The 26,300-nt window shown below is 37.9% G+C and overlaps 1 long non-coding RNA gene across 1 annotated transcript in view; it reads right to left on the bottom strand.

Moving 5' to 3' along the window:
• Positions 1-6,374: 6,374 nt before the first annotated feature.
• The window catches only part of LOC142054776 (uncharacterized), a 36,666-nt gene continuing 16,740 nt past the window's right edge, over positions 6,375-26,300 (bottom strand). The window contains exons 2-3 of the long non-coding RNA XR_012659667.1: positions 13,866-14,060; positions 6,375-11,900 (exon numbers count right to left, since the gene is read on the bottom strand). This is a non-coding gene — a long non-coding RNA (uncharacterized LOC142054776). The remainder of the gene's footprint in view (positions 11,901-13,865; positions 14,061-26,300) is intronic.

Raw genomic sequence — 26,300 nt, 5'->3', positions numbered from 1 at the left:
TTCCACTTCCTTTGTTCAGGGTTCGGCACCATGCTTTGTTTACTTCATACCATTTAATTGAGCTTCTGAATACAGAATTAATATTCTCATGAGTTTTTCCATGACACTGCTATAGCATTTGAATGTGTCAAAGCCATAAGATAATAATCTTCTTAGTATTTTTGTGACATGAAATGTTATTATTCCCATTTAATAGGCAGGGAGGTAAGATCCATGGATACCTTTTCAAAAGATTACAGTCATTTTGAATGCCCAACTGAAGATGGCCTTTATCATTATTTAACCCCAGCTGGCAACTAAGCACCACTCAGCTGCTCGCTCACTCCCCACCCCACCACCCGCCCCTCCATCCCGGTGGGATGGGGAAGAGAATCGGAAGAGTAGGAGTGAGAAAACTCATGGGTTGAGATAAAAACAGTTTAATACGCAAAGCAAAAGCCACGCACACAAGCAAAGCAAAACAAGGAATTCATTCACTCCTTCCCATGGGCAGGGAGGTGTTCAGCTGTCTCCAGGAACACAGGGCTCCATCACACGTAATGGTTACTTGGGAAGACAAATGCCATCAGTCTGAATGTCCCCCCCTTTCCTTCTTCTTCCCCCAGCTTTATATGCTGAGCATGATGCCATATGGTGTGGGATATTCCTTGGTCAGTTGGGGTCAACTGTCCCAGCCATGTCCCCTCCCAGCTTCTTGTGCACCCCCAGCCTGCTCGCCGCTGGGGTGGGGTCAGAAGCAGGAAAAGGCCTTGACTCTGTGTAAGCACTGCTCGGCAACAACGAAAACATCCCTGTATTATCAACGCTGTTTTCAGCACAAATCCAAAACACAGCCCCATAGCAGCTACTGTGAAGAAAATTAACTCTATCCCAGCCAAAACCAGCACAGTCTGATTTGTTAGACAACTTTCTGCATCACAGTATTATTTGTCTGAAGTACAACTTGTGTGCAATTCAATAACAGATGTAGGAACATAGTATTTCTGATATTTAGATATGAAATCTTTGTGGACACTAAAAATAACATCAATTTGAAAATCAAGTTCTAGGTGACTTATCTAACACTAAGTTAGGAGTCTTACGGAGATGGGGATAAATCCATTTCACCTAGGCAGTTCTGGCTGTCTAAACCATAAATCATACTTTCTTTTCCTACAATTTTTCCCTTCATGTTTACACAATAAGTAGGGGGAATGTTCCTATATCAAAACCCTACTCAGAGCAATTCTAGCATGTTACAGGGAACAGAGATAGAATTGTTAGGCTGAGGAGAAGATGATGAGAAAAAGAATAAGTAGTGTACTGTACTTCCAAGAAGAGCTTCATGAACTTCAGGATGCAGCAAAAAGAAAGGTAAAAAAGGCAATTATAAGCTTGCAAGGTCCATTATGTTTGTTGTCATAAACAATAAGTAAACAGAACTGGAATGAGAAGCATGCAGAAAGAAGCTGCTTTCACAGACACTCGCAAAAGTAGGTGGCTTCCTTCTCTAACTACAAAAACACAGGGAATGCATTCTTCATATTTTTAGTATGGTAAACTTACCACTTAGCCCTCCATTTCTCCTGAACATCCATCTAGCAGTGTTTGTATACTAAAATGGAGTCTGCTTCCCAGGGACTTTCGGATTTAATATGTACAATATGTGTTTAATACACCTTTCCTGGTACAATTATCATGAACTTACTGTCTACACTATATTGCTAGCATTCTTTGCATGCTAAAGAGTAGATACACAAAGGCCTGTAACACCTATTTAATGCTGATTACAGTGTCAAAAATGTACAAAGAGTAGTTAGGTGCTCTGTGGATCACAATCTTATTTTACTTTCTGTTCAGAGAGCCAGGTACAATGTCAGTCTGGGCAGGAGGAGAAAGTGAGGAGTTGACCAGCCAGCTCAGTTTATAGCATTGACTATAAAGCTAACATGGTATTAAAAGGAAGACACAGTTAAGAGTTCCTTAGGACCTCTCTCCTTGGTAGACAGAAATTCTCATCTGGCTTCCCAATTTTAAAATGCATTTGCCATCTTTAATTCATCTTCTGTTAGTACTTCAGATTTTTTCCTAAATCAAAATATTCCCAAAACATAAAGGCTTGCAAATGGAAATACCATACGTCTCTAAATGTCAGCTTATTCTCATCTATCCTGCCAGACTTCAAGTTTTGGAGTTTGATTTGAGTTATATCGATGTTATATAATTCATGTGCATGTGTATAACTGTTTCACCAAAGCCGCTGTACTTTGTACTGAGGGATTATGTTTAATGAGGTCACCAGATTCACTTCTATCTTTTGCAATTTTTAATCGAGTTGTCAATGTTTACAGCTTCCTGTACTTAAACATTTTTAATGTAGGTGCTAAAACTACAAAAATGATTTCTTGAAGACTGCAAACAGTCTTAATGTAGATGGTAGAATAAATTACAAGTGGGCTATGCTAAAACTGTTAGCATAGGTAATAAATTCATATCCCATAAGAAGGCATCTTGCTTGTTTCAGCCCCAGTAGCTTTTTCTAAAAATTCAGTGTGATCTAAAGACATAATACTACCTACTATGCCCAATATTCTTCAAATCTGCCTAGGGGTATCAATTTTAATGGGAGTTAGTTTACAAAATCCTTAGACATTTTTGGAAATTCTAAACCATTTTTCACTCCCACAGCGTCCAAAAATAATTTTTGCCAATTTGCAGTAAGGTATTATGTAGGTTCTGCTCTCCTAAATTTGCAAAGCGTCTAACTCAAGCAATGATGCTCACTAGTTGATATTACTAAAATTCCTGCGTCAAATAATAGATACAACCCAGAATACGGGCCTGTTGGCTTCCTTCCTCTAGGTTATACTTTCCCAGACCATCTAAAGGTACTCTTTCTAATGCATCGCCTGAAAGGCCTTTTTACAGCTATAATGAAAAAGATGTTTTCTTGCTTTAATTAATACATGTGCATAATTTCAGAAATGGCTTAGTTGTTGCTTTCATTAGTCTAATTTTTTATGGTCATAGTGAACATTGCCTATGCAATTTTCCAATTAAAATTACAATTCTGGGACTGTAATTGAAGCTTTATCTACTGATCCATCAGTTCAGTATAGAAAAGGATCTGAATGTTACAGCTGGATTACTTTTTCCTAAATAGCCATCAAGGTTACATATTTGATTCTAAATATAACTGCACAAACCTATGTAAAAGATATTTATTATTTAAACAAAACGTAAACCAATTGCACAACAGGATATGTACAGTACTTCTCAAAAACTAAACCCATTTTCCATCTTCAGAATGTGTACCTCAGCTCAGCCTCTCAAATATGCCTTGAAGGTAGTTCATGTTATTTTTTTCTCCCTTTTTTTTTTTCCTAGGTTGACAATGCATTGACAAAAAGGGTAAAATTACTTAGTTTTCCAAAACCAAAAATTTTATTCATAAATCCAGCTAGTCTAATCAGTGCTATTCTTTACTCTTTTACTTTTTTTACCCTCCTCAAATTTACTAACACTTGGAAAAATAGTCAAGCATTTAGGTTTTTCACAAAACTGGGAGTTGTTGAGCCCTTGCACTCAGGTCTTTATCATTTGATGCACTATGTAACAGAGAAGCCAGAGTTCAAATGGCTCATCAGGGCCTGAGTCATGTCAAAAAGCTGAAATAAGCTCCTTGTTGCTTCGGGCTGTCAGTTCAAAACAACTTTATTTATTTATTATCGTGCACTGCACATAAACTTACAAAAACAGGAATACACCTTTCACTGTAACTGCAAAAATGCCTTTTGGGGGTTTTCATCAGAAAGAACACCTTTAGGTGATTTTGGGAACTGTACCCCAGAGGAAAGAAGCTAATAGCTTATAGTATTAGTAGTACCAGCGTCTTGATATGATCACACTTCAGCATTCAAGACCCTCTGATGGATACTCTAAATAGGTTTATTTTTAAAGAATATTAAAAGTGTGATAGGTATTGTCTGTAAGGAATTACAAGATGATAGATTGTGAGAGGAATATGAATGAAAATACAAAGTTTTTGAAAAGAATGAGTTAGCACCTGAAAAAGTAATGGTTCCGTAATCATGAAGAAGAATAAGGAACTTCATAAAAGTTCCTTAGTGGAATAGGGTGAGACAGGAGGCAGAAATAGATTTTTTTATTTTATTTATTTTATTTTATTTTTATTTATAACACATATAAGATATGATATGCACATAATTTTTTTTGATATATACATTTATTTCTAATATATATAGAAATATGAGAAATATAGAGTAGGACAGGTAACAGCCAGTACAATAGTAATTAGAAATGATGAAATTCTGAAAACTGGTAAGGGAACATAAGGATACTAGACTAATTCTGTGGCTGAGACAACAACCTAAGAGCAACATTCATTGCGATCTAGATATGACAAAAGTATTAATAAGAGTTATTCAGTAAATTAAAACAGAAAATATTTATTAAGTAGCACTGCTTAGTACACCAACCAAGAAAGAAGTGAAACAAGAAAAATTAAGTATAAACTAGCTCTGTAGTGACAACAAAAAATGTCAGGCACTGTCTGTTATCAATTCACAAAAAGCAAAGTGGGGAAAGGGAGTGAGATTATGGTTCCAAACTCAGCAAAATGGCAATACTGAAACAAGATACTGTTGAAAAACTGCAACTCCCTGTTGTTTCCAGAGTAGCTTAAACCTGCCGTCTTTTGCAAGTCCAAGCTAAATTCTCATATTTGTGGTGGCAACAGTCTGCCTCCTGCTAAGATGACCTGATGCCTGTATCTTGTTTCCCTGTGAGTTAGTGACTTCATTTCCCAGAAAAAATGTGAGAGAGTATTTTACATTTTAGGATATAAAACTGGTGGAAAATCACAGCACTGCATACTGCTGAACTTCAAGCATCATCTACCATGAATAAATATATTCAATTAAGATAATATTCAAGAGCCCTTAAAAATTGGCTGAGGAAATGTCTGTTCCTCTTATGTTCATTTTAATAAATTTCCAAACAAGAAAATTCCAGCAGCCTGAAGAAATGTTAATCTGCCATATTCAGTAGCTGGTAAGCCTTATATCAGTCCTAAGCAATAATGGAAATGTTGGTATAAAATTCACTGATAAGAAATTCAGTGAAAGGAATACAATTAATGCCAGCCAAAATGATTTTACATAAATTAGATCTAGTCAAATAAACCTGATTCTAATGTTTGATTAGATAACAAATTTGGCTGAAAAGGTAAATGTGCAGATGTATACTCAGACCATGATAGGCATATGACACAGTCTGACCCAGAACTTTGATTAACATTACACAATACCAACAGATCACATAAGAAATTGAACCAACAGATGGATCTCAAGGGAGTAAGTGTCAGCCGGGAATGAGCACTGAATATATTTCCAGTGGAGGTCCATAGGGATTAGTTTATTTGACATTCAACTTTTATATAACAGTCCTAGCAATTGTCCAGAAATAAACAAAAACTATTGATAAAACTGATGAATGATGCATAAAGTGGAGCCATGAGTAATAAAGATGATGACGTGGAAATGTGGTGGATGCATGATTTCTGAGTAAGATGGCCCACTTACACACAGCCAGATTCAAAAGAATCAAATAAGAAGTCAAACATCTTGCAGCAGGCAGTGCAGGAAATTTATACATAAGACAGGGTTGTAAAATGAAAATCAAGATTCCAGAGAGGATATAAGAGCCATAGTGGACAAACAACTTAATGTCTCTTGTCAGTGAGATGCTGTGGCAAAAAGACTAATAGGAAAAGCAGAAGCAAGACACTGAATTTCTTTCTGTTATAAGATTTAGAGAGGTTCAATATTGGAATGCCATTCACAGTTCTTATGCCTCCACTTTTTAAAATAATGGTGCAAAATTTAACCATTTGCACAGAATTCAATGAAGTCCCACAAAAAAAAAGGTGTAAATAATGGAATTCTTAAAGCTTTTGAAAAGGATGCTTAACTGCTTCTAATAACAAGATAGAGATGTGAGCTGATTACAGTGTAGCTGTATTTCCCTGGGAAGCAAATAGCAGGGATCAACAGCCTCCTTAATTTAGTAAGTGAAGGCATTTGATTTTGTTATATCCAGAGCCAGTGCCTAGAAGCTGAAACCAGCCAAATTCAGATGAGAAACAAGGCAAAATATTTAACAGCTGGTGTCAGAATGATAGTTGTAGATAGATTCTAAATAGGAATCTTACTATGAATAATCTCTTTCTTGGTCCAGTTCCATCTCTTTTTCTTCCTTTTTCCCCTCCTCATCATTTTCTTGGTATGATGAAATGTTCCATCTGGGTAGATATTAATGTATTTCCATCCTTATTAAAATAATAGAAAACAAAATTACCTAGAAAGCCAAATCCAACTAACGTTTAAGGTAAACTGCTGTAACTCAGATATACATGTTAGAGTTAATGGTGAGAAACTTTTAAAACCAACAAGCAGTTTTAAACATATGGAAAAACATCAGCATGTGAATCCTGAACAGAATTAAGCAAGAAGATGAATACTTGATCGATGTTTTGGGACAACAAGAGGGTAAAAATATCAACTTTTTATTAATTTATGTTAAAACAGTAAGACAAAACTGTACTTCTACTGCACTATGAATTGTTTTAAAAGTGCTGGGGGAAATTCTCCTTTTCGAGCACCCCCTAGCTGTATTTCCTGGCTTTCTCCATCAGACCTAGTCCTAAACCTAACCCCATCCTTAATGTAAACCTTAAACCTAAACATAGACTGAGCTTTAGGCAAAGTCCCCAGACAAAGTGTCTCACAGCAAAGTTCTCGATGCCTTACACTTTCTTTTCGTAGCCCTTTTTCCAGCCTCACTCCAGCTGCACCTGTGGTTTTTGTCTCTCTCTGAATTCTAATTCTAACCTGACTCTAGCCTTAAATGAAAGGTACCCCAAGGCAAAGTCAGTACAAGGTGATGTGAAATAAGTCCTGAACACTTCTCATAATTAAACAGACATTTGCATATTTCAAAGCCTTGGTCATAGATTTGGGTGTTTATTTTGATATCGTTGCTATTTTAGATCAACAGCTCTACACATCCTCAGGAAAAACTTTTATTTATTATTGCATTGCTTAGACAATGTGATCAGGGTTTGAGACACACTGTGATGGTCTTTTCCATTCTTAGAAGTGGCAATTACACAGAAAGGTCATCCTCATATCCTGTGAATATTTAATCTCAGGTTACAGATCCATACTGAAACATTGACTGTGACTTCATGCAGATCAACAGTCACTAGAAGCAACACTTCAAAACAACATCATCCCATACCCTAGCATAGCATTTGTTGTCAGTCAGAGACATAATCCTTATTCAAGCGTTTACTAGTAGAAATACAGAAATCTTTCTCAGTTTTGGAGAAGTTCTGTTCTGGAAAACTTATGTTCTTTTATATTTTCTGGTCTTAGTTTACCTTTAAACATTGACTCCTCACAAATTGGTGACAACAGTGAAGAGAACAGTGCTTTTAATGAGAGCAAATATAGACCAATGTTGGATAAATAAGGTGGGAGAATTTTCTAACAAAATTTGTCTACACTGAATCTTCTTACCAAAGTCTTCCAGTTTCAGTCTTTAGCTGGAAAAGTTCTCTCACGTTCCATATGTAATTTCTGCTCAGAGTGAGTGAGTCTCTCATCTCAAAAAATTTTGTGACTAGAGGAGTCAGGCTTGTGAGAAACTGAAGCTGCAGATCTCAGATCCTCATCTAATTCATTAAAAGAAGGCACTTGTGTTTGTTTCCTACATATTAATGAATACTGGTGGCTATTCTGTGCTTCAGTGTGCCTTTTCTATGCGGTTTGGGTTTCGTTTTGGTTTTTTTTTTTTTCTGAAGCCAGTGACATGTATGAATTCTGGGAGCTTCAGAACAGAATGGACCTTGAAATCTTCAGGATTTTAGTGGTACAAAAAGAGCATCTTCCTGTCTCATTTTCATTATGAATTGCTTTTGAAAACTACCCCTCAAATTTTTACAGAACAAACTATTTTCGCTTATAAACCCGCAATGATTTTTTATCTGCAAGGAGAGTGGTTTCTGCCTTTTTCTTTGCATGCTGTTGAATCCTTTCTTCCTAGAAAATGTAAGCTGTCTCTTTCCCATTTAGTGTCTGTTATCCGACATTTTTTGGCCTATGTTTGACACAATGAACAGCATCTGAATGAGACATAAAGGATTCTATGCCTGTTGTTTAAAACAGAATTATTTGCATGATGGTGTATCCTGGAGAAGTAGAAACCAAGAATGAGGGTATGCCTGAGCTTAAACTAGCTGATGCTTGGTCTCTAATTTAGGATGAACTGAGTAATTTTTCATGCTCTGACACACATAAAGGCCAGAGACACCATTTAACTGCCATCTGAAATGCCCTACAGTATTTGATAAGGGAATGACAGAGACAACGTAGGATTTAAGAGAGTTTCATAGATCTGTGGCTGTAGGATTTAGATGCTTGTTGGGATATCCTGGACTCCCTCTATTGACACTAGATGATGTTTAAGCAACTGAGCTGAGCCCTAGATCTCCATTAATTCCATTAACTGAATGTCAATCACTTATTGCACATGGTATGGATACTTACCTACACTGAGGAGTCTTAATTTGGAAATGAATACCAATCCAAGTCAATATTACCATGAAATCGCCAGCCTGTTTAGACTAAATGTGCAAATGGTGAAACATATTTGATAGATACAAATTCCTTCAATGGGTCCTAAAATCTTTTATGTATGGAGTTAGGGACTGGGAGGTAGACAGAAGATTGATTGTCTGAGATACATCTGTAGGTAAAGTCTTATCCAGGTGTTGCAGTCATGAGACTGAGCTGAAAATGGAAACCTTATGGAATAAGCCTATATATGTTTGTCAAGGCCCTAGTGAGTATTCTCAAGTGGATATTTTAGAGGAAAAATCCCCCCATTTTTGGGGAGGGGTCAAACATTTTATAAGATCCTCAGAGGTACGCCTTGGTGTTAGTATCCCCAGGAACAGAGTCTTTGCATCTAGAACTGTTCTAGGATGTTTTAGTGAATTTTTTTAAATTGTTTTATTTTGCTTGTTCTATTTTGTTCTGAGAATTTTTTCTTTTCCAAGAAGAAATCAATGTAAGCCAACTGTCATGGAAAACTTCTCCTAGTCCAAAATTAATGCTTACAGTTTGGCAAAAGAGTAAGTGAAAACAGAGTTTACAGTGACAGGCTTTAAAGAAATGTAATTATATAGCCATCAGTACATATATGTACTTCATAAAAGGACTGTAATGCATTAAAAGCTATTGGGAAAGGGAATGTTCGGATACAATCCCATTTTTATAAGTCTTTTTTATTCTAAAGTTACTGTGCATAAGAAAAAATTATTCACATGAGTCCTTATTTGCTGTTCTGGTGTTAGCACATTTGCAGAATTTTATTTAAAACTCTTTATTTTCTGTTCCACACAGATAATGATACTATGCAATTGCTTTTCTAAGCATTGGAGCTATAGACAAGCTTCAGTTCTGCTATACAATTCTCTGTTTCATGTTTCTTCTTGAAACATCAACTCATGGAGTTGTGAATTTGTGAAAATTGCCACTACTTTTGAATCAGCATGATATCCTCTATAAAAAAAGAAGACTGACAGAACTGTCCACTAACTAAACTGTCATTGTTGAAGAGAAGGTTTGAAAAGCCTTCTAGCAATTGCAACACTGCGTTTGCTAAAAATAAGACTATAAAACATACTATGATTGTTTAAGGCTGAGACCTGAATTGGGGGACACATGAGACATCTAGATATTGCAAAAATTGTGCTTGGTAGACTTGCAATATTGAGTTTTTAATAGTGCTTGCTGTAGGCTTAATAATTATAAATTAATTAATCAGGTGTAGCACAGATCAACTAGTAGAAGTCTAGTTGAAAATCAAGCAGATTCTTTATAGATCTACACTGGGAGAATGTGTACACATATTTAAAAGGAATTTTCAAATAAAATCCAGCTACTTTTGTGCATGCAAATTTCAGAATAATTAGACATCAATAATTAACACTTTTGTGAAAACTTTATGTATTAGAACACTTTAGTGAGTAAAAAACCTAATTTTTTGAATTTTTTTTGTCCTTTTAGGAAAGAAACAAGACTGAAGTACAAAATAGATTTTAAATTGAGATATAAGAATGTGACAAGATGAGTTTTAGTAGTAATGACGACAGCATAAGAATTTTAGATTACTCTGCTCCTGATTCAAAATTAATTGGAAACAAATGTCAGCTTTGCATTACTTTCTTTTTTTTAGCAAAGTCATAATGAGCAGAAGCAAACATATTTTATAGCATTAAAAATAGAACAGGCAGAAGAAGCGCTGAGGTTTGTATCCAGAGTAAGGAGAAACAAAGGACTCAATATAGGAATTCTTCAGAAAAATGTTGCTACCATAACTACCAAGCACAATATGCACACAAAAGCAAAATTACTTGGGATGACACATCTGTGGAAGTAGAGTTTCTGTGATATCATTAATCATGTCAACTGTATTTTTATTAAAATATGAGCTTGAATGCATTTGTGAAAACTATGAAATAAAGTTAATATTCTGGCAGCTCTAAAAAAACCCACCTAATGTCTCGTTTCTAGTAATTTAAGCATACCAGCACAAGAAACAGATGGCAAAATAGCTCAATATCCTTTGGAAAATCTTCTGTTAACATTAAAAGGTACACCTGCTGAAATGTGTGATCTTACTTTAAATGTAGAAAAGCATTAATAGGAATGTACAGCAGTGTGGTTATATCTCTTAATTGGTATACCCTAGTGGAAACAAACATGCTAATTAAGCGATCATCCTCATTATAAGAGCCTGAGAGGAATACACATTGCTGGGAGACATTCGTTTCTATTTCAGCAATCGCTTTAAAAATAATCATAGTAGGATGCCTGAAATATTTAAATTATGTAAAGGTAAGTGACTCATTACAGAGCACAGAATGAGCATGAAGGGAAAAGGATTGCAGCTGAGAATTTGTGACACAGAACAAAGTTACAGCTTCAGTTTCCTCTATAGGGGTATTGTGGACAATACCAAATTGCCATTTTGATTTGACTAGGTTTGTCATTTTTCTAATCGTTAGGCAAATAAATTACATTTAATGTATTTTCTGAACTCATTTGGTTTAAGGCTTTACTTTATTACAGGTACCAAACTAGAAGTTAATTTCAAAGTTCTTGAACATTAATCTGGAACTCTTGGTTCAAATTCTTCTTGTCCTCCTTTGGGGTTTTGTAGTAGGATTCAGTGAATTTTGCCTCCATATTCAAATATGCTTCAGTCACACCAAAAACATTTCCTCAATTTTAGAAGGCCAGCACTGTCAGACTCAAGGTAGCTGATGGGTACATCCGAATGAGAGAGGCACTGCAGCTTCCAGACTCCCGGTCTTCAGGTACAGCAGATGCTGACAACAAAAATGTGTCTGAGTTCTTGACACCTTCTGGTCTACTTGTGACTCCAAAGAGACAGAGGTAAAAAAACCCAAAAATTCTATTGGATGCTGAGAATAGGGATAGAAACCAAAATACTGAGTATCTTCTCAGGGAAAGCCTTTTTTGTGGAATTATAGACCATTTCCGTTAGTCAAATCCAGTGAGGGTGAACAACAACAGTAGTTTCCCTTGACTGAATTGTGTACTTTGTTTTGAACCATGGGGTTGAAGACAACAAGCTTAACATTTATCTGATTCTTACAATGGCGTGTCTACTTGTACTGAACAGATGACAGAAGCCTACAGAAAATTACAAATGCTGTCACAGGATCATATAGCATATGGAATGAGGACTAGAACTGAGGATTTCTTCACACAATGCATTAGGAACTGCATTTGGGGATATGTTTGTTCCTAGAAAAAAAAGAAAAAGAGTCAAACAAATTGTATAGTTATTGCTAATTTTTGATGATGAGCCTATTAAATCCAGTATTTTATAGGAGGTTGGACACGCTACCACAAATTCAGTCTTAAACTCATATAGAGCAAAGAGAAAGAGGAAGTTTCTGAGATGTTACTTGCAATATTAATCACCTGCAATTAAAAAATAATCCAGCAGCTAGCACAACATAACATTTCTGATAACAGTTTTATTCCTTACTATAACCAGAGGAAAACAAGTACAACTCTACTTAGCCTTTTCTCTGTTATGTGTCAACAAATAATAAAATAAATTGTATTTATATCCAATACCTCACAAAACACATAGCACTTACTTTTGTGGTCACAAGAAATAGAATTTCTTATTAGTTGGCATAAAATATACCCTTTTCTTTCTTTCAGGTTAAATGAATAGAGTAAGGCTGAAAGAATCCCAACGCTTTTCTTTGGTAGTTCCTTGCCAGTCCTACTTCAGCTGCACCCTGGTCTTTATAACTATGTGTCTCAACCCTCACCTCAATGCTTTCCTGAACTGTAGGAAATCCACTCAGTGCAACATGAGCTTTTGAGAATCTGCCGGAAGCTTCTTCCATAAGATTTCAGGCATAATTTACTATAAAATGAGATCTTGAGTCTTTATATTTCTACTTAATTTGTCTGGTATTTCTATTTAATTTAAGGGAAGTGGAAATAGATGAAAACACAAATATAATCTTACTGTTTGGCTACCAGCATTGGTGTATAGAATATAAGATGCACTATGTGTCTTATAAGTGTAAGTTAAGTTACAGTATGCAGAGATAAGGGCTTACTCTTGACTTGAATAAAGGGTGAAAGATGTCTGAGCACAAAATAGTTGCTGAATTGCCGGAATTAAAGGGAGTCAGGTAATAAAAATGCAGAACAAAAAAGAACCAAACAACCCTCCCTGCTACCCTAGTTTTGTAATTACATGTAAGACCTGAAGAAGTCCATAACAGCTTTGAGGTTCCTTTTCTGAACTTCAGGTCTGGAAATGTCCCTGACAGATTTTTACATGTTTTCCTTAAAAAGTGTTCAGAACACCAAGTGATCAGATTCCATAAGTCATTCTTAATGTGATTTGTGACCCCTGACTTTACAGCAGATATAGGTATAAATGCACGTGTTTGTCTCTCTCTAAATATACCTATTCCTATACCTTTACATACATATGTAAATAAGTATATGTATATGCATATGTATATACAGAAGGATGAAGCTCTAAGAAGTTAAAGAATATACCATACCTACAATGTAGGAGTACTAAGCCAAACAGTGCAGGAAAGAAAAAGTCCTACAAGTGCATCTGTACTAACAGCTTGTGTGTTTCATTCGCGCTTGTTGCAATGTAAAATGTCTGACTCTTTCAACATACCTAAAAGACAGGGTTTACAATGAAAGCACCCCAGACCTTTGGTGCATGTGTCGGTAGCAGGACAACTAGGCACTTGCTGTAATAAGAAAACCAGTTGAAGAGACTCCTTGTACAGCTGAGTGGCGGCACTAGAATTTTCATTGCTCAGATGTAATTAGAAAACAGCTGTGAAGGAAAATCAATTGTTCCTGGTCGTCAATGGCTAATTTTCCACAATCAGAATAAAGAATGCAATATGACATCTTTGAAAGAAGCAAGTAATTGTTTATCCTTTGTTTACTGTTTTAACTTTTCTCTGTTTGTTTGTGCTAGCTATCCTTTATTTGCTTCAGGACTATTCTTAAAATACTTAGATTCTCCTAATTATACTTAAACACTGTTTAGCTGTAAAAACCTCTTTTAAAGGGTTCTTTAAGGTAATGATTTGTGATTCATGATGGAAGAGTTGAACAAATGCTTATAAATTACTCTGTGATAGTTTCATAATGGAAGACTTGATAAATGAAAAAAGTTGAATCCCATCAATGAAATTACACACTTACTAATTTTAAGAAGTGTTTGATCCATCAGAGGACTAAAGTCTTCAATTCTTTGTCCTGCTCTTCAACGTGCCTTCAAGATACACCTGTATTCTAATATGCTAATTTTCTTTTTGTTGACATTCTCATGAAAAGGGTAGGAGGTGAAGAGGATTGTGTCCATCAGGTAGTGTGAGTAATGGACTGCAGGAGGAACCTCTGCGATCCAAATCATGAGATAAAATTACAACAAGTTTGAATTCTGGCAGGCAAATATGAGTTTTAAGTTGTGATTATTTGTATTATACCAGTGCTGTAATATGGCTTTAATATTCCTCGGTGACAGAAATTGAAATTCCAGGAGTGATAGCTGTGCTGAACTGTTTTGAGCATGTAAAATGGTGTGGTGTTAGATGAAATCACCCTCAATTCATTTGTTTATCTTATGCTGCACTGTAAATTTAATCTCTCATTACATTATTTGGATCCTAATTTACATGGGTTTTGAGGTGGGAAAGCAAAACACATGTATTTGCAGCAATATTCCCTGTGACCCCTTGTTAGTTTGAGGAAATGGTCACTCAGAGAGAGACACGCTCCTGTGAGTGTGCATTCCAGGAGCCTACACAGCTCTTCAAGGCAAAAAACAACCTTCCTTTGTTGTGGGTTTGTACAGTGCTTAGCCCAATGAGGACCTGATCAATAATTTGAACCCTGAGGAGCCACTTCCATGCAGCCAGCTACTGAGACAACCATGTTAACAGCTCTTTGGGAGCAGACCAGGAGCAATACCATGCCCATTGCCCTGTGCTGCTGTCGCAAAGTCTTCCTGCTCTGGCAGGGGTAGCAGCTGCCGACACTGGAGCACTGGTTTTTGGCGTCAACACCCAGCTGCACACTGTAAAACTGCACTCACCTCTGGAGGGTAAGCCGAGGCACAGGCTCATGCTGCAAGTGTGTCTTAATTACATATTTACCTTTCTTCCCCAGTCATCAGGGCTGGTATACAGACTGATGGCTGTGATTCTGCCTTCAGCCCTTAAGTCAGATGCCAGCCCCTAGACCTGGACCTATTCTGTGTCACTATTTTTAGATTAGCTTGTTCATTTAATGGCTGTAGACAAGATTCTGCTAAACACAGTATGTTCTGAAAAAAAGATATTTAACTACAAAGGTCCTAAAAATACCACATAGAATAATAATAAGGAGGTGCAGTTCCCATATTTCTTTGGTAAAAAAGTAAAATCTTTTCACAGCTTCCAAATTAGTCTGCCAGAAAATTTCCTATTTGTGGCTTTGGGATTCATATAGGAAATACTATTGGAACAGCATTCTTTTAAACAAGGTATATTCCTTCAGAATTTTGGGGTAGCAAAATCTAGAGAGATGCATAAAATCCAGGCAAAGCAATAAAATATTTTCAAACTATTAGTGAGGACAGATATATTGCCATCCGTAAGTTTCTACCTAGGAGCTTTAAGAGACTATCTTTCCTTGGCAGGATGCATAGAAATCAGTGAAATAAATCTGAGGCAAGACCTATTCATTTACTTGGAATAGTGGGACTGACTTTAGTGAGCACATTAAACACTGGCAGTAGAGTTACTTTTTGGATAAAATATCTAAATGTCAACTCTCCCACTTACGGCAATTTTACATCACTGGTCATTCTGTAACTGTGACATGGTTTCTTCTAATTTACACCAGCATAGATGAAATTAAAATAAGGGTCAAATGATTTCGCCGACTGAGTAATTTATTTCTCTGTGGCAGCTTCAGAGTCAGACCAGGCAGATAGAAACTAAAGCTTGCATCATCCAGCAGTTCAGTAACCTCCCTTAAATGAATCTGGTGATCTCAGTCCTGTTCCCAGGGGATAAATGTTTCCTGACAATAAGCAAGCAAACAAACAAACAAATAAATAAATAAATAAGTACCATCACAACTGGCACTCTTACTGAGAAGTCTCTATAAAGGGGTCAAACAGTAAGGCTGAGGGCTGAAGGGACAAAGAGAACAAGCTATTATACCTTCTAGGCATTTCTCAAGTTGAGGATAGTTAATGAGCCATCAGTGTGGCAGGGAAGGTGGTGGAGTTGCCCACAATCCTGTCTCTGTGACCAACAACCTTTTATGGACATTGAAGTTGCAGGGAAATGCTTTTCAAGATGAAAGCTGAGCAGAAAGGATTTTTCTAAATGAGTGAAAAGATCTATTTGAAATGCTTAGTATGAGATGAGTGAATTGTTTTCCTGACCGGCAAGCTATGGACTAACATGAAGGTTAACAATCCAGAGAGGGCATTATTTGCAGGAACAAGAGTGGCTTTAGAAATGTGAACAGGTGATAAGCAGTGGCAGAAAGTCGTTCTCATCTGCAGAATTTGGAAGATCATTTATTAAGACTGTGTTTTACAATTAAAAGAAAAATCCTGCAGAATATATTTACAACAGAAGAGGGTAAGAAGAAACACTGTCCTGATGGCTTCCAGTGAGGGGTGTAAGGGTTCGGGTTCAGGCAGGTATGATATGGGATGAAGTATTTAGAATTGAAAGAAAGAACAGAAAAGGGAGGATCTAAGAGAAAACAGAAAAAAAATCACATGGAGACATAAAAGTTTGGATGGTTAAATAAAAGGAAGGATATTGCACCAAGCAAAGATTTTAAATGATATGCAGGATCTCTTAATTTTAACATTTTTCCTTGATTCTTACATTCCACAGCTCTGCTTTATTCCTAACATTAGCACAACTAATGTATCTAACTAAAAAGACATGCTATTGCTTGTCATACAATTAGTAGTGCAGGGGTAAGGATGCTAATGGTTGAGCAACAAAGTTTGGAAAATATTGGCATTCTAGAACACAGATTCAACTCCAAAATTCTCCAGATTCATCCATGTTAACTGTTCCTTCTTCTTCCTGTGTGTTTTCAGTCTCTGAGCCTTTCGCAGGTGACAGCATTAAGATTCCAGAAAGCACAGGGGGGCATTGAAATTCCCTGCAAGCTCTGAATCTCTCTCCATTGATCGGTGTGTCAGTCCCTGATGCAGTCATGCACAGATGTTACACAACAGCAGCAGCAGGTTACAGAACTCTAAAAATATTTGGATTTAATTGAAGAAAATGTAAATGTTTTAAGCCCTTTATTTAGAGCAACAGCTTCCTCTTTGGCATAAAGCGATGCCTGTTGCAGCTAAAAGGTGGCTTATTCTTTTTAGAGACTACAGTTGATTCACACAGAAATTGAAAGGGGCAAAAAAAGGAACAGAAAACATGGCATCTGAAAAATAGTGTAGACAGAAGAAGAAGGGAGAAAGCAGACACTTGAGAAATTTTTCAAGCATGATTCTTTGTCTTCTTGAACTCTGATTTAAAGGTTGCTTAGCAACAGTGGCAGTAACAGCTGGGACACCCTTGATCTTGTTGTGTAAACTATTAAAAATAGGTGATGGAAAGTGGCACCATGGAAACAATGACAATTCTGAAGCAGGTGTCTGCAGTGCTGCTTTTCAGCTTAATGTCAGAGGTGTAAATTACAGAATTACTTTCTTCCTTTAATCTGAATTTTTAGGAAGGAAGGAATCTTTATATCCCCAAGATTAAATAACACTGAAGATAGCATTATCCCATTCTGTGGCACTGACTTCTGATTACTGCTTTATATAATTTCTTACCAGAACCTTTAGAGGATCTTAATTTCCAGGGACTGAGGTCATTTCACTCCAGTGAATTACTGAAGCAGTCCTTCAGCAAGGAACATAACTGGTATTTACAGTATTAACCTCAGCTATGCAAAGATCATAACCTTGGTTTCAGCTGGACAGTTTAGCTAAAACCTCACCCCGAATTACTATTATTAAAATCATAATCTGAAAATGCTTACCTTTTACAGGGCTAATGATCATAGCTATGATTAATAAACATAGACAACGGAATCAGCAATGCTCATTCTGAAAACATTCAGAGACCCAGGGTCAAGATTTTTTTCATATGACTAGTAAATCTGGGGCATGCAGAAGAGGACCAATTCTCAGAAACAGTAAATGTCTGCCTTTTGAAACAGACTCCTTTTAAGGCTCTTAAGTTCAATGTCTGTGTTAAAGCAGGCAAAATTTCTTTGAAAACATGGGACAATATCTTTTATTAAGCTATGAATATTGAATGTGAATAAAACACTCTGTATTATTAGTGGCATTTTTATGCATTGTTAACTTAAAATGTTACAAAAGAGAAAAATCATCCCTGGCCCATGACAGAGTTGCATTTTACACAGATTATTATTTTTTAAAGTTATTTTTAATGAGAGATAAACAGACTGAAATATTCAAAAAAGACTCAGAGGTCTATGACATTTTGACATCTCTGTCCTTATCCTGTTCTTTGTTGAAAGAAAGAATCATCTGGAAAAAGAGCATAAGGAATTGTCTGTCTGGTCAATAAAACTGTGGCTATGAATCTAAATAACAACTACTTAGGATATTCTGACTGATTGAAACAACCCCATCTCTTTATTGCAATAACTTTGAAGAATTCAGCTTAATTTTTTAACACTACTTATGAAGTTGAAAACTATTACCTTCTCTGAGCATCTTTCCTGCTGCTGAAATCGGTATATTGCTAAAGCAGTATCTTGTATCACTCTTGCTTTTGCTTATCTTGGAATAGAGAAATTAAGGCCTGTGGAATCCATAATTTCAGTACTATGTTGTAGTGCACTGTGCTATTATTAGAAGATACTCTGAATCCCACACTGAGTCAAGCTAGAGCTGACATGTAATGGCATTGCTTCCCAAGGAATTAGCTTCTACTGCAACCTGGCTGGAAAGTAAATCATGGGTATAAAACTCTTACTTTTCTGGTTACAGAGAATTTGACAGAAAACTTTACTGCATTTTTGGTTGGGTGGGCAAACCAAACAGGGTACCCAAACAGGGTAACATGAAAGTTACAGTCTGTTTCTTCTAATCTAATTTAGTCTTACATACTTTCACACATTGTTAGACAGAACAATTACACACACAGACACATTCAAATAGTCAAACTGACACTAAACTGTATTTGAAAGAATGTGATAATATTAAACCTTTGTGCTCAGCACACATTTCTTCAAAGACTCTTCTGTAGTGTGCAAGAATGATGTACTAGCCAAGCAGATAGACTTGTCATCCTGACCTCCATGAATCAAACTAAGTGCCAGAACTGACTTCATGGAAGACTGTTCTTGCCAATAGTTTCATAGGAGCCATTCTGCAATAATCTAGTAACATTGAATTATTTATTTTACTCAAATTATTTTGTGAAATAATATATTTGATTTCAATTTGTCCTGCCCTGTATGAAAATCAGCCCATCCTCCTCTGTAATTTAGATGAATAGGGAATTGTCAAAAAATATAGGATTTATTTTCTGTGTTCCATCATTTGGTTCTTATTCGTAGCAGCTGATTCACAAAGAAAGCCACTTTAGAGCTTTATGGGGGAATTTAGGTAATGGGGCTTACTTTAATTTGTGGCATATCCAAAGGCTGGGCTGACAGCTACCAGATGGAGGGGTGGAATAGCGACTTCTCATTTTTCACCTGATTATTACTCTATTTTTAAAAATCATCTGAAGTCAATGGAATTACCTAAGGAATAAAATAGTATAATTGACTATAATATCTCTAACAGGTTAACAAAACATTTCAAAACCTAAACCTGATACTGAGAAAGCGTCAAGTAAATTGTTAAAGATTTTCTTTAAGGATTTCAAGGAAAATAAAACTTACCACAGGTATGACTAATCTACGTCTTTGTGTATCTGTTATACCAAAGCATTCCTTTACAGTGTCAAGGTGCTACAGGTTACCTTAGCTATTTGCTTGTGCCCTATATTTTTTGAGATTCCTGAACTTCTGTATACGCAGATACATTTTATTCTAACAACAATCAGAGCCATTAGGGTAGGATATCAAAGGAAATGAACTACATTTTACAGAAGGATTATCAGTTAGGAAAATATTGTAGAACTACACCACTAACATACCAAAGCACTAGAAATCAATAAGTGTATGAGTAACTGCTTAAGTTATTCTTTAGCAAAGAAACTTTTCGGATGACATTTTCTCATAAATGTGTCCTCTCCATTGGAGGACTTTGAGGGATAAATCCAGGGGAGAGATAATCCCAGTGCTTCACAGAATCACAGAATGGTAGACGTTGGAAGGCACCTCTGGAGATCATCTTGTCCAACCCCCCTGCTTGAGCAGGCACACCCAGAGCAGGAGGCACAGGACTGCGTCCAGGCAGGTTTTGAATGTCTCCAGGGAAGGAGACTCCAGAGCCTCCCTGGGCAGCCTGTGCCACTGCTCTGTCACCCTCACAGTAAAGATGTTTTTCCTCATATTCATGTGAAACTTCCTGTGTTCCAATTTGTGCCCATTGCCCCTTGTCCTGTTATGGGGTACCACTGAAAACAGTCTGACCCCATCATCTTGACACACACCCTTTAGATATTTATAAGCATTGTCAAGATCCCTCCTCAGCCTTCTCTTCTCCAGGCTAAACAAACCCAGGTCTCTCAGCCTTTCTTCATAAGGGAGATGCTCCAGTACCCTGATCATCTTGGTAGCTCTCCACTGGTCTCTCTCCAGTAGTTCCCCATCTTTCCTGAACTGAGGATCCCAGAAGTGGATGCAGCACTCCAGATATGGCCTCACTAGGGCAAAGTAGAGGGGAAGGTTAACCTCCCTCAACCTGCTGGCCACACTCCTTTTAATGCAGCCCAGGATACCGTTGGCCTTCTTGGCCACAAGGGCACATTGTTGGCTCATGATCAACTTGCTGTCCACCAGCACTCCAAGGTCCTTCTCAGTGGAGCTGCTTTCCAGCAGGTCAACCCCCAGACTGTACTGGTACATGTAGCTTTACTGCCCCAGATTCAGCTCTTGCTGAATTTCATTCAGTTCCCCTTGGCCCAGCTCTCCAGCCTTTCCAGGTCTCACTGAATGGCAGCACAGCCTTCTGGTGTATGAGCCACTCCTCCCAGTGTTGTATCATCAGCAAACTTGCTGAGGGTACACTCTGTCCCTTTGTCCAGGTCACTGATGAATATGTTGAACAGGACTGGACCCATCATAGACCCTTGGGAACACCGCTAGTTACAGGCCTCCAACTGGAGTCTGCACCATTGATCACAACTCTCTGAGCTCTGTTGTTCAGCCAGTTCTCATTCCATCTCTCTGTCCACTCATCTAATGCACCTCTATGTCCACCCATCCAACCCTGTATGTTATGTGAGACTGTGTCAAAAGCCTTGCTGAAGTCAAGGTAAACAGAATTTACCCTGAGATTGCCTGACCAACCTAGTGGCCTTCTATGCTGGAGTGACTACATTAGTGGACAAGGGAAGAACTACAGATATCACATATCTCAACTTTTCTAAGGCCTTTGACACAGTCCCCCACAGCAGCCTTCTCTCTAAACTGGGGAGATACGGATTTGATGGGTGGACTGTTCAGTGGATAAGGAATTGATTGGATGGCTGCATCCAGAGGGTAATGGTCAACGGCTCAATGTCCAGATGGAGACAGGTGACAACTGGTGTCCCTCCAGGGTCTTAACTGGGACCAGTACTGTTTAACATTTTAATCAGTGGCATAGACAGTGGGATCAAGTGCACCCTCAGCAAGTTTGCAGATGACACCAAGCTGAGTGATACAGCTGACACACCAGAAGGATGGGGTGCCATTCAGAGAGACCTAGACAAGCTTGAGAGGTGGGCCTGTGAGAACATCATGAAGTTCAACAAGGCCAAGTGCAAGGTCCTGCATATGGGTCGGGGCAACCCCCAATATCAATACAGTCTCGGGGTCAAAGAGATTGAGAGCAGCCCTGTGGAGAAGGACTTGGGTGTAGTGGTGGATAAAAAGCTGGACATGAGGCAGCAATGTGTGTTTGCAGCCCAGAAAGCCAACTGTATTCTGGGCTGAACCAAAAGAAGTGTGGCCAGCAGGTCGAGGGAGGTGATTCTGCCCCTCTACTCTTCTCTGATGAGACCCCACCTGCAGTACTGCATCGAGCTCTGGAGCCCTTAACAAAAGAAGGACATGGAACTGTTGGAGCGGATACAGAGGAGGGCCACAAAAATGATCCAAGGGCTGGAGCACCTCTCCTATGGGGACAGGCTGAGAGAGTTGGGGTTGTTCATCCTGGAGAAGAGAAGGCTGCGGGGAGACCTTATTGCAACTTTCCAGTACTTAAAGGGGGACTATAGGAAGGATTGGGACAATCCCTTTAGCAAGGCCTGTTTTTACAGGACAAGGGGTAGTGGTTTTAAACTAAATGAGGGTAGATTTAGGCTGGATATAAGGAAAAAATGTTTTACAATGAGGGTGGTGAAACACTGGAACAGGTTCCCAAGAGGTAGTGGAGGTCCCATCCCTAGAAATATTCAAGGTCAGGCTGGATGGGGCTCTGATCAACCTGGTCTGGTTGAAGATGTCCCATGTCACTACAGGGAGGTTGGACTAGATGACCTCTAAAGGTCCCTTCCAACCCAAACCATTCTATGATTCTATGATCTTGAGCTTGGAGGAAGTGGTCCTTGCTCATTGACCAGCTCATTTGGACCCCCATACCTTCCAGAGCCCTAACCCATGGGATTCCTCCAAACAGGTCTTTGAAGAGGCCAAAGTTAGCTCTCCTGAACTTTGTTGCCCTGCTTCTGCCACACAGGATCCTGAACTCCACCATCTCATGGTCACTGCAGCCAAGGCTACCCCCAACCCTCACATCCTCAACCAGACCTTCTTTGGTTGTTAGTATAAGGTCCAGCAGCACATCTCACCTCATTGGTTTCTCCACTGCCTATGTCAAAAAGTTATCCTTGATGCTCTGCAGGAACCTCCCGGGTTGTGCATGACTTGCCATGTGGTTTTTCCAGCAAATATCAGGGTGGTTGAAGTCCCCCATGAGAACCAGGGCCTGCGATTGTGAGGCTACTTCCAGCTGTCTGTAGAAGGCCTCATCAACCTCCTCTTCCTGGTCATCTGGCCTGTAGCAAATGCCCACAACAGTGTCATCCATATTTGCCTGACCCGCAATTTTCACCCATAAGCTCTCTACTCATTCTTCTTCCACCCGTAGGCAGAGCTCAATACATTCCGGTTGATCCCTCACATAAAGAGCAACTCCCCCACCTCGCCTTGTTGGCCTGTCTTTCCTAAACAGTATGTAGCCATCCATGACAGCATTCAAGTCATGCAAGCTCTCCCACCATGTCTCTGTAATTGCAATGAGGTCGTGGCCCTGCGACTGCACACAGACCTCTAGTTCCTCCTGTTTATGCCCCATGCTGCGTGATTTGGTGTACAGGCATTTCAGAGAGGTAATGCAGGTTTCATTTCATTTCATGAATTCCATAAATGCAGGTTTCATTTCATGCAGGTTTCCCTGGAGGAGTGCACAAGGATCTACTATAGCCATACATACCCTCGAGGTGGTTGGTCTTCTGACTGTCATCTCATGAGGCAGCTATGGCTCCTTTTTTGTTCCTTTGGTTGGCCTGGCTTTTTCCTCTGTTGGATGTGATGGCATTAGCATTGCCACTTTAGACTCCACCCCCTGAGTCTTTTAGTTTAAAGCCCGCCTCACCAAGTTGGCCTTTATTTCTATTATTTGCTAAATGTTTCTTTAGAATATTTTGCCTTGTTTGCTAATGTTGTGTTTTTCTGGGGACTGGTACTTTAGACACATATTTTTCCACAGCTTTTTATAGGTTTTATAGGTTTATAGGGCCCTGACACCTTTCTTCTCTGTCAGGAGACAAATTTCCCATCCACATTTCAGTCTCCTCTCCCCATCCTCCACTCAGTCTCTTGCAGCCTCTCTGTCTATATTTACTCGATTCAGCATTTTCAGGATCTGTGTGTGAGGCTGTTTTCTGTACATGCTAGCAAATAAACATATGGAGCAGCCCAACAAGCCCATGCTCTTGCTGATTTCACTGCCTGCTGGGCAGTATAATGAACTACGAAATAAACTGCTTGCCAGCAATATTTTGAGATTAATGCTTTAAAAAAATAAGCCTAAGAACGGTAATACAAGAGTTGAAAACTGGACTAACTGTATTCCATATTTCTCAGAAGCCATGTATTTTATTCGTGCTATGCCTTGACAGGTATCTTCCCACCAGGACTGCAGTTCACAATGTAGAAATTAATCAGATGTTCAAGATAATTAAAAACACATTTCTAAGTGCTTTTGGGAAAGAGAGATGTGGAATGAAGGGACAAGTTCTTAAATAGACTTACAGACAACGATTTTACAGATCAGTTCCCCTCAGCATCCCTATTAAAATAAATCTTAAAGTTGCTTTCAGTCTGTTTGCAGATTTACAATATCAGCAAAACAATTATGGACACTTTTTCTCTAACTAAATGAACATTAGAAGATTTTTTTTTAATTTGTTTTTTTTTTAATTATTATTATTTTTTCCCTTGGTAACAACATTTAAGATAGGGGTCAGTGGAAACAAGAAAATTTTATTTACAAGGAAAGGTAAAGCATAGAGGAAAACGAGGGGGTTTCATGAGTATGCATTGAACATATAGATGCAAACATGTGCAGTGGAGATTCTTTTTCCAGAGGTCTACTGGGACTACTAACAGCCTCAGAAAACCTAGCTCAGTAGGTCTCCAGCAATATATCTGTCTCCTGGAGCCCATGAACCAGCAAAGAGTCCAAGAGACCTTTGACAAGATAGAGTTGGCTTTCCCTTCACACAGGCATAAGCTATGGAAATAATGAATAGACCATGGAGTTTGCCTCAGAACCTCACCCCATCCTCCCAAAAGATAAGAGGCATTTCCTTTGCTTTCTCCTTCTCTTGTGTGTTTTCCCAGTGGAAAGAAGTATTGGAAATGTTAGAAGGATTTATTTCCAAAAACCTTCCAAAGATTCATGTGACTATTTTAGGGAAAAAATCCATCCCTTGATAGTTTTTCACTGAGAAGATTATGCCTTTTTAGTGCCCTCATATCTGAAATTGAAATATATGCCTTCCTGATTAGCCCAAGAAACGAAAAAGTGAGACATTTCGAACCCAGCAGAGCAAATTATGCTTTCAGTAACATTATGCAATTTTGGCCACATGTTACATATTTATTGAAAAGATTGCTTATTTGCCTGCTTGGTATTTCTTTTTTTTTAGAATATCTTGCTCTTTTCAAGGCTCACTGTCCCTTCTGGCACTGGAAGTACATAATACTGAATATGTGTGACACCACATTAATTTCCATAGCAGAGGATTAGGATATTACAAACATGGGATTAGGTCCACTTGAAGGATCAAAGCAAAAAGAGAAGTGAGATGTGAAGAATAAACCTTTTTTTGTTTTGTTTTGGGTTTTTTTTGTTGGTGTTTTTTTTTTTTTCTTACCAAGCAAATAAATACCCAGGATAATAGGGTAAAAAAGAAAGCAACTGGCCAAGTGAATATTTGTAATTTAACCTGAACTCCTGATCCATGAGAATATTGGATTTTACCTGACATATTTTTACCAGCAGAAAAATTCTGAGTTGTTTGTTTTCTTTTGCTTTCCACTGCAGCAGCGTTATTCATACAGAAACCAATACAGAATCTGAAACAATATCCTGGGGCCATTTTCATACAATTTAGCATCTTGTATTCATGCGCATCAGGGAACAGCTACACTTCCCATTCACGTTGCTAAGTTATTGCAGTACATTTGTGGTTGATTTTTCCATTGATGCTAAAGCAGTGTATAATTAGCAGTGAATAACTTATTCCATGAATTCAACCTCATTTTCCTCTTTGTGGAATGTCCAAAAATAGATAAAAACACATCCTTTATTCCATTTTACTCTAGAATGAAGAGAACATTTCTGTTTTAAACTCTCTAGGTTTATGAGTATTGTGCTGCAGTTATTCAAGAACTGAATTTGGATATTAAACGGGTGTTTGACAATAAATTTTTCACCTAATTGCCATAACTTTTTATCATTTAATTCAAAAAGTGTTACAATTTCAGGATGAGAGATATATCTGATACAGGCTGGCATAAATTTGTTAAATGTAAGAGCTGCTTTGTGAGGCTGAAGAAAAAAACTGAAGCAGCATATTATGTTTAGACACATTCTGGACAAAACAGAAAACTATAAAAGAAGTAAAGCTCACTGAGTCCAAAAAATCCACCTTATCTCTCTGCAAGAAAATGTTTAAAAATATCCCCCAACTTCCTTAAAAGATGTTATGATTTGCTTCTTAGTGGAATGACTGGTTCATTAATCAGGAGTCTTGACAAAGCCAAAGAGCTGCAATCCGTTCAGAGAAGGTAGGAAGAGATACATGATTTTCACATTTCTTTTACACATTGCTTTCCTTTGTTCAGCTATACCAAAGCCGATCTTTGTTGTCCAAGCAATCATCAGTTTTGTTTTCACATTTGACAATGATA

This window comes from Phalacrocorax aristotelis, chromosome 3, assembly GCF_949628215.1.
Source record: "Phalacrocorax aristotelis chromosome 3, bGulAri2.1, whole genome shotgun sequence".
In the NCBI taxonomy this organism is placed as follows: Eukaryota; Metazoa; Chordata; class Aves; order Suliformes; family Phalacrocoracidae; genus Phalacrocorax; species Phalacrocorax aristotelis.
This window is presented reverse-complemented; position numbering and strand designations above follow the sequence as displayed.